This window comes from Hordeum vulgare, chromosome 4H, assembly GCF_904849725.1.
Source record: "Hordeum vulgare subsp. vulgare chromosome 4H, MorexV3_pseudomolecules_assembly, whole genome shotgun sequence".
Lineage (NCBI taxonomy): Eukaryota > Viridiplantae > Streptophyta > Magnoliopsida > Poales > Poaceae > Hordeum > Hordeum vulgare.
The window spans coordinates 231,731,202-231,738,974 of NC_058521.1; positions in this window are offsets into that span (position 1 = coordinate 231,731,202).

Below are 7,773 nucleotides of genomic sequence, written 5' to 3' on the forward strand. Positions count from 1 at the left end.
CAAGAAGGCAGTGATCGTCATCGAGCTGTACGTGTGTAGAACGCGGAGGTGTCGCCCGTTCGGCACTAGATCGGGATGGATCGTGTTGGGATCGTAGGACGGATCATGACGAGATCGTGGGACGGGCTGCGATTTGAATCGCGAAGATGTCCCACTACATCAACCGCATTATATATGCTTTCTCTGAGCGATCTATAAGGGTATGTAGATTCACTCTCCCCTCTCGTAGATGATCATCACCATGGATAGGTATTGCGTGTGCGTAGGAAAAAATTTGTTTCCCATGCATCATCAGCTAGGTTCATGCATAGATGATATCTCGAGTAGAACACAAAAGAGTTTGTGGGCTTTGATTTTCAATTTGCTGCCCTCCTTAGTCTTTCTTGATTCGGCAGTATTGTTGGATTGTAGAGGCCCGGACCAACTTTACTCGTACGCTTATGAGAGACCGGTTTCATCGACTGACATGCAACTTGTTCCATAAAGATGACTGGCAAGTGTCTATTTCTTCAACTTTGTTTGAATCGTATTTGACCGAGGCGGTCCTTGGAGAAGGTTAAATAGCAACTTGCATATCACCATTGTTGTTTTGCGTAAGTAAAATGCGATCATACTAGATACCCATAGCAGCCACGTAAAACATGCAACAACAAATTAGAGGACGTCTAACTTGTTTTTGTAGGGTATGCATGTGATGTGATATGGCCAAATACATGATATGATATATTGGATGTATGAGACGATCATGTTGTAATAGTTAAATATCGACTTACACGTCGATGCTACGGCAACCAGCAGGAGCCATAGGGTTATCTTCAATCATTTTGCGCTTGTTGATGCTTTGATCTATCGCTAGTAGTAGCTTTAGTAGTAATAGCATAGTTAGCGCGACAACCTCGATGGCAGCACAATGATGGATATCATGGTGTGGCACCGGTGATGATGGAGATCATGTCGGTGCTTTGATGATGGAGATCAAGAAGCACAAGTTCATGGCCATATCATGTCGCTTATGATTTGCATGTGATGTCAATCCTTTTATGCACCTTGTTTTGCTTAGGACGAAGGTAGCATTATAAGGTGATCCCTCACTAAAATTTCAAGATAAAATTGTGTTCTCCCCGACTGTCCACCGTTGCGACAGCTCGTCGTTTCGAGACACCACGTAATGATCGGGTGTCATAGACTCAACGTTCACATACAACGGGTGCAAAATAGTTGCACACGCGGAACACTCGGGTTAAACTTGACGAGCCTAGCATGTACAGACATGGCCTCAGAACATAAGAGACCGAAAGGTCGAGCATGAATCATATAGTTGATATGATCAACATGGATATGTTCACCATTGAAACTATACTCAACTCACGTGATGATCGGACTTGAGTTAGTGAATTTGGATCATGCGACACTCGAATGACTAGAGGGATGTCAATTTGAGTGGGATTTTATTACTAATATGATTAGCTAAACTCAATTATCATGAAAATAGTCAAAAGGTGTTTGCAAATTATGTTTTAGTTTGCGATGTAGCTCTACTGTTTTTGATATGTTCCTAGAGAAAAATTAGTTGAAAGATGATAGTAGCAATTATGCGGACTGGGTCCATAAACTGAGGATTGTCCTCATTGCTGCCTAGAAGGGTTATGTCCTTAATGCACCGCTCGGTGTGCTAAACCCCGAGCATCGTCTGTGGATGTTGCAAACATCTGACATACACGTTTTTTATGACTACGTGATAGTTCAGTGCATAATACTTAACGGCATAGAATTGTGGCACCAAAGACGTTTTGACCATCACAGAACATATGAGATGACCCAAGAGCTGAAATTGGCATTTCAGGCTCGTGCCCACGTCAAGAGGTATGAGACCTCCGACAAGTTTCCTGTTCTGCTAAGTAAGGGAGAAAAGCTCAATCATTCAGCATATGCTCAGATTGTCTGAGTACTTCAATCGCTTGAATCGAGTGGGAGTTGATCTTCCAGATAAGATAGTGATTGACATAGTTCTCCAAATTCACTGCCATGAAGCTACAAAGCTTCGTGATGAACTATAACATATGAGGGATAGATATGATGATCCTTGAGCTATTCGTGATGTTTGACACCACGAAAGTAGAAATCAAGTAGAAGCATCAATTGTTGATGGTTAGTAAAACCACTTGTTTCAAGAAGGGCAAGGTCAAGAAGGGATACTTCATGAAACGACAAACGAGTTGCTGCTCTAGTGAAGAAACCCAAGGTTGAACCCAAACCCGAGACTAAGTGCTTCTGTAATGAGGGGAACGGTCACTGAAGCGGGACTACCCTAGATACTTGGTAGATGAGAAGGCTGGCAAATTCGACAAAAGCATATTGGATATACATGATATTGATGTGTACTTTACTAGTGCTCCTAGGAGCACCAGGGTATTAGATATCGGTTCAGTTGCTAAGTGTTAGTAACTCGAAATAAAAGGCTACGGAATGAACGGAGACTAGCTAAAGGCGGGGTGACGATGTGTGTTGGAAGTGTTTCCAAGGTTGATGTGATCACCATCGCACGCTCCCTCTACTTTCGAGATTGGTGTTGAACCTAAAAAGGTGTTATTTAGTGTTTGCGTTGAGCATGAACATGATTTGATCGTGTTTATTGCAATACGATTATTCATTTAAAGAGAATAATGGTTATTCTATTTGCTTGAATAAATACATTCAATGGTTTATTGAATCTCGATCGTAGTGATACACATGTTCATAATATTTAATGCCAAAAGATACCAAGTAGTAATGATAGTTCCACTTACTTGTGGCACTTCCGCTTGAGTCATATTGGTGTAAAACGCATGAAGAAGCTCCATACTGATGTATCCTTGGACGCACTCGTTTTTTGAACCGTTTGGGACATGCGAACCATGCCTATTGGTGTAAACGCATGAAGAAACTCCATGCAGATGGATCGTTCGGACTCACTTGATTTTGAATCACTTGAGACATGCAAATCATGGGCAAGATGACTGAAGGCCTCGTTTTCTAGTGAGATGGAACAAGAGAGTAACTTGTTGGAAGTAATACATTTTGATGTATGCAGTCCAATAGTGCTGAGGCACGCAGTGGATATCATTATGTTCTTACTTCACAGATGATTTGAGTAGATACTGGTATATTTACTTGATAAAACACAACTATAAATTATTGAAAGGTTCAAGTAATTTCAGAGTGAAGTTGAAGATCGTCGTGACGAGAGGAAAAATTGTCTATGATATGATCGTGGAGATGAATATTTGAGTTGCGAGTTTGGTACACATTTAAGACAATGTGGAAATTGTTTCACAACTAATGCCACCTGGAACACCATGGTGTGATGGTGAGTCCGAATGTCATAGCCACGCCATATTGAATATGGTGCATACTATGATGTCTCTTATCGAATTACCACTATCGTTTTTGGGTTATGCATTAGAGACAACCGCATTCACTTTAAATAGGGCACCACGTAATTCCGTTGAGATGACACCGTATGAACTATGGTTTGGATAAACCTAAGTTGTCATTTCTTAAAAGTTTGGGGCTGCGACGCTTATGTGAAAAAAGGTTTCAGCCTGATAAGGTCGAACCCAAAGCGGATAAATGCATCTTCATGGGATACCCAAAATAGTTGGGAATACCTCCTATCTCATATCCGAAAGCAAAATCTTTGTTTCCACAAAAGGGTCCTTTCTTGAGAAAAGGTTTCCCTCCAAACAATTGAGTGGGAGGATGGTGGAACTTTATGAGGTTATTGAACCGTCACTTCAACCAGTGTGTAGCAGGGCGGGTGGATAGGTATTGCGTGTGCGTAGATGATCATCACCATGGATAGGTATTGCGTGTGTGTAGGAAAAAATTTGTTTCCCATGCATCGCTCCCCAACAAGTTGATCCCGGGTGCGCATGAGTGAGGACAAAGTGTGTAGAAAAGACTAGTATTGATATGTGGAGCCAGTCTAGATCTCGCTAGGAGTAACGACCGCTGGCGGATCTATTCGGGGCATTACAAGTTGGTATCAGAGCCGACCCTCGTGGTTACATGGATGTTTGCGGACAGTTGTGTTGCCATGTTGTTCATGAGTTTGTGATCCGTCATGGCACACGACATGGCACATGTACTGGACTGGATACACAGACGTTTGTGCCAAGAGGGAATGCTCCTGTGGCCCGACGAGGACGTTGGTTCCTCTGAGTGATGGGTGACCGACCGGGGAGTTGATCCCAGGTGTGCATGAGTGAGGACAAAGTGCGCAGAAAAGACTAGTATTGATATGTGGGGCCAGTCTAGTTCCTGCCAGGAGTAACAACCGTCGACAGGTGTGTCCAGGGCGTTACACAATAGCATGGCCGAGGAGTCGCAAACGCGGGCGGCGTCGGGCGCGCGCTACACGGGGGCGAGGAGAGAGAGAGCAGAGTGGGCCACAACTTGCCATGTCACGAACGCCAATGTGACCTTGGGGGACATGATGGAGAGGCCTGAGGCAGTCATGGCCTTAGATTGGGGGCGGCCACAGTGCTCAAGTGCACAGTAGCACGCTCCAGAGCGCCCAAATGGCATGCCTTTGGCATTTTGGGTGCGGTCACTTGTGTCCACTAGGCCTAGGAGGGAGTAAATACAGTGGGGAAAACATTGGATGCTGCTGGCAGGCCTTGGTTGAGAAGGAAATCCAAGAGGGGGAGAATGGATGTTGTCAGGGGTAAAATGAGGGCTTTACCATATCAATATTTGAGTTGTTGCCCTGGTATTTCTACTGGAGGTTGAGGGTAACTAGGTGAGACTGTGGTAAAACTTCGGGGTGAACGAGAGTAGTGAAGGGGTGAAAAGGGGGCTTTTACCAATCTACTAGAAGGTGTTTGATGATTGTTTGGGCAAGATAACTTCCCCTACTTGTTGTGATGCTTAACAGGATCAAATAGTAGGTAAAAACGAGGTTGATCACAAGGTTTCAGCTGATTTAAAGAAAGTTGACAATGTAAACATTGTAAACCCTTGAAATGGGCAGAATTGGGTTTCTTTAGATCTAGCTAGGCAACACTATTCTCCCGAATACACCACTTGGTATGGTGGCATTATTTGGTGATTAGAGCATGCCCACAAAGTTTGGGATGGATTGGGAACACTTGGCAATGTAGAGTTTCTCAAATTTGGTTACGGACAGAGAGGGTTACGGTATATATTGGTGAATCAAAACAATTAGGATTGGGGTGAAACTTGGCAAGATCATCACATATATCATATGTGACTTGATAGACTGTTCCTGAAATTATTTGAGAATATTTCCTATAGAAATATTTCATATGCTTGAGATCGGCAGAAAAGGTTTTTAATGGTTTTCTCCAATACTTTGAACATGAACATGTGCTTAAAATCTAATATATGGAAAATATATGTCCACTTAGTTTCCCTAAAGTTTCTCAAATATTTTTGAAGCATAAAAAAATCTCCTATGAAAGACCATTTCTAGCCTCAGGATAGGGTATTTAACAAAAATAGGAAAATAACATTTAAATAGTAATTTTGTGGTTTTGGGAAGTCTTTTTGATAAAAGGATTCAAATAAAATATTTGGGGCAAAACATCCTCCCTATTTTGAGGACGTGTAGTACAAACCTCAATTCACGGGGTTTTGAGAGCTTAAATTAAATAATTGCTTTTTGGTCAAAATAATATTTTTTTAAATAGTTTTAGGTCCTATACACATGGCATGGTCATTGGGAAAAGATTTGTATCAAGGAGATGAGTCTAGAGAGAGAGAGGATTTTTGTGATTTAAACAGAGTCAAGCAAGCAAGCAAACAACAATCAAATCAAGCATCACAAGCACGCACAAAAGTTTTTGTTGGCCCTAATATTTTACCTATGTTAACTTGATAATAAGGAAAAATACACGGTGGCATAGACCTACCCCCTCACAAGAATCTCATCCCCGAGATACCTAGGCTAGGCGTTGAAAAGATATAGAAATCCGGGTTTAAGGTAGCCTTCATGTTCCCTCGTTGCTTGTTCTTTGAGCTAGTTATTCCATTGGGCCTAGAAGTGCTTGATGATACATCTTTCAGTGCTTCGATTGGCTTTGTCTGAGGATGAACGGGGTTCTTGCAATATGTTAGGCTTGACTAAATGTCGAGGGCGGGGTGAACGAGGTTCGGGCGAGGGCTTGACTTGTGTGTGTATACCAAAGTCGGAATACATGGCAAAGTAGTGCATTTGTATGCGGGTCCTAGGTTTACTCACAGGGGTTAGTGACATTTAGATGTCTTGCACTATTCAAGAAGGGTTAATGTCTTGGGGAATCTTCCTGGTGATGTGGATTCGTTGGTTCTTTTGGAGTGAATGATCTTCCGATGCATGTGGTCTTCAACTGTATGAGTGCCATGGTTTCTCAGTGTCGGCTTCTCGTTGAGATATTCTGCTTGGCTGAGCTATACACATACATTATTTAGTCTTTGGCCATTTATCTTCATCATCAGGGACGCATGTTTCTAGCATGTCTTCGATTGTTTGGTCTTCTAGGCTTTTCGTATCCGCTTGTGGAGTAGTCTAGGTTGAGTCTCGTCCCTAAGAATAAGTGTAAAGACTTGGTGTAAAATGGTTCCTTCATCTGAGAAGGTCTCGGCAGGGGTTTTATGTAGGCTGACTATTCAACAGTATAGATCAGCCATCTAATCCCCAAGATTGGAGGCTTGGATGGTGGGGTGAACTACTTTGACAGTGGTTTCACCATGATCCAATCACAATTCACGTCCTTGATTGGACCAAAAAGGGGCTCTTTAATTTCTCTTGATGTCCAAAGGTTTCATCGTGCTTGAACGTCGATGCTTCTCGACATAGTCTGGTTGATGTAGCCGGCAGAGGAGTGGTGGTTGACTTCTCTTGCTCCTTCTTCATTATCGTGGTTTTCCAATTGTAGTGGTTCTTCATCTTGCTTCAGTAAGAGTTTCTTCTGCTGTAGGGAGAGTGCTTCAAGGAGTCCAATTCTTCAAGGTGAAACCTTGTACCTGAGAGGCATGGCAATTGGTTCCTCTAGGCTTATCCAAATAGTACTAAGGTGTTTCTTTCTCTCATTAGGTAAATAAGTATGTCATCCGTGAGGGCAACAACATACTGCTCCAAGTATCAGATAAACACCCTGCTCATGGGATATCTAAGAGGAAGGTGAATTTGTTCCATATGGTCACTTGTCTAGGGGTTTGTGGTCCAACATAATTTAGTTCTTCATGTCCACCCCCCTCGTGGAAATGATTGGTGGTGGTCGAGGTGGAGTATTGGCCATAGTCTAATGACTTAGAGCCAAGACCTATGGTCATAATCTGACCATATTATGGCTCGATAAAGCTTCGGGATTTCAAGGAGCTTAGAATGTGAGTGAACGTCTATCATCTTATCCTTAAGCACAGTTCTCAGATGCGAATTGTCCTACCTATTTCTCCAAACAGAATCATCCAATATCCTCAAAAGTACCATCTCATATAAGTCAACTCCAATATCACTTATGGTATTCAACTCCAAGGTTTGAGAGAAGGACTAAACCAAAATCTCATAAGTACACTATAGCCAATTCACATGTATCCCTATGTAAAAATCCTCGGGAAGCATACAAGCCACTAAGCTTGATTACGTCACTACAAATGCAAGTGCTCAGCTAAATTATCCAAAGTCTAAGGTGATGTATATCTATGCTACGGAAACACGTAATATACGAATCCAAGATCTTGTTTCCTTCCTACGAATTCGATCAAGTGGTCCTTAAATGCCATCAGTCATTA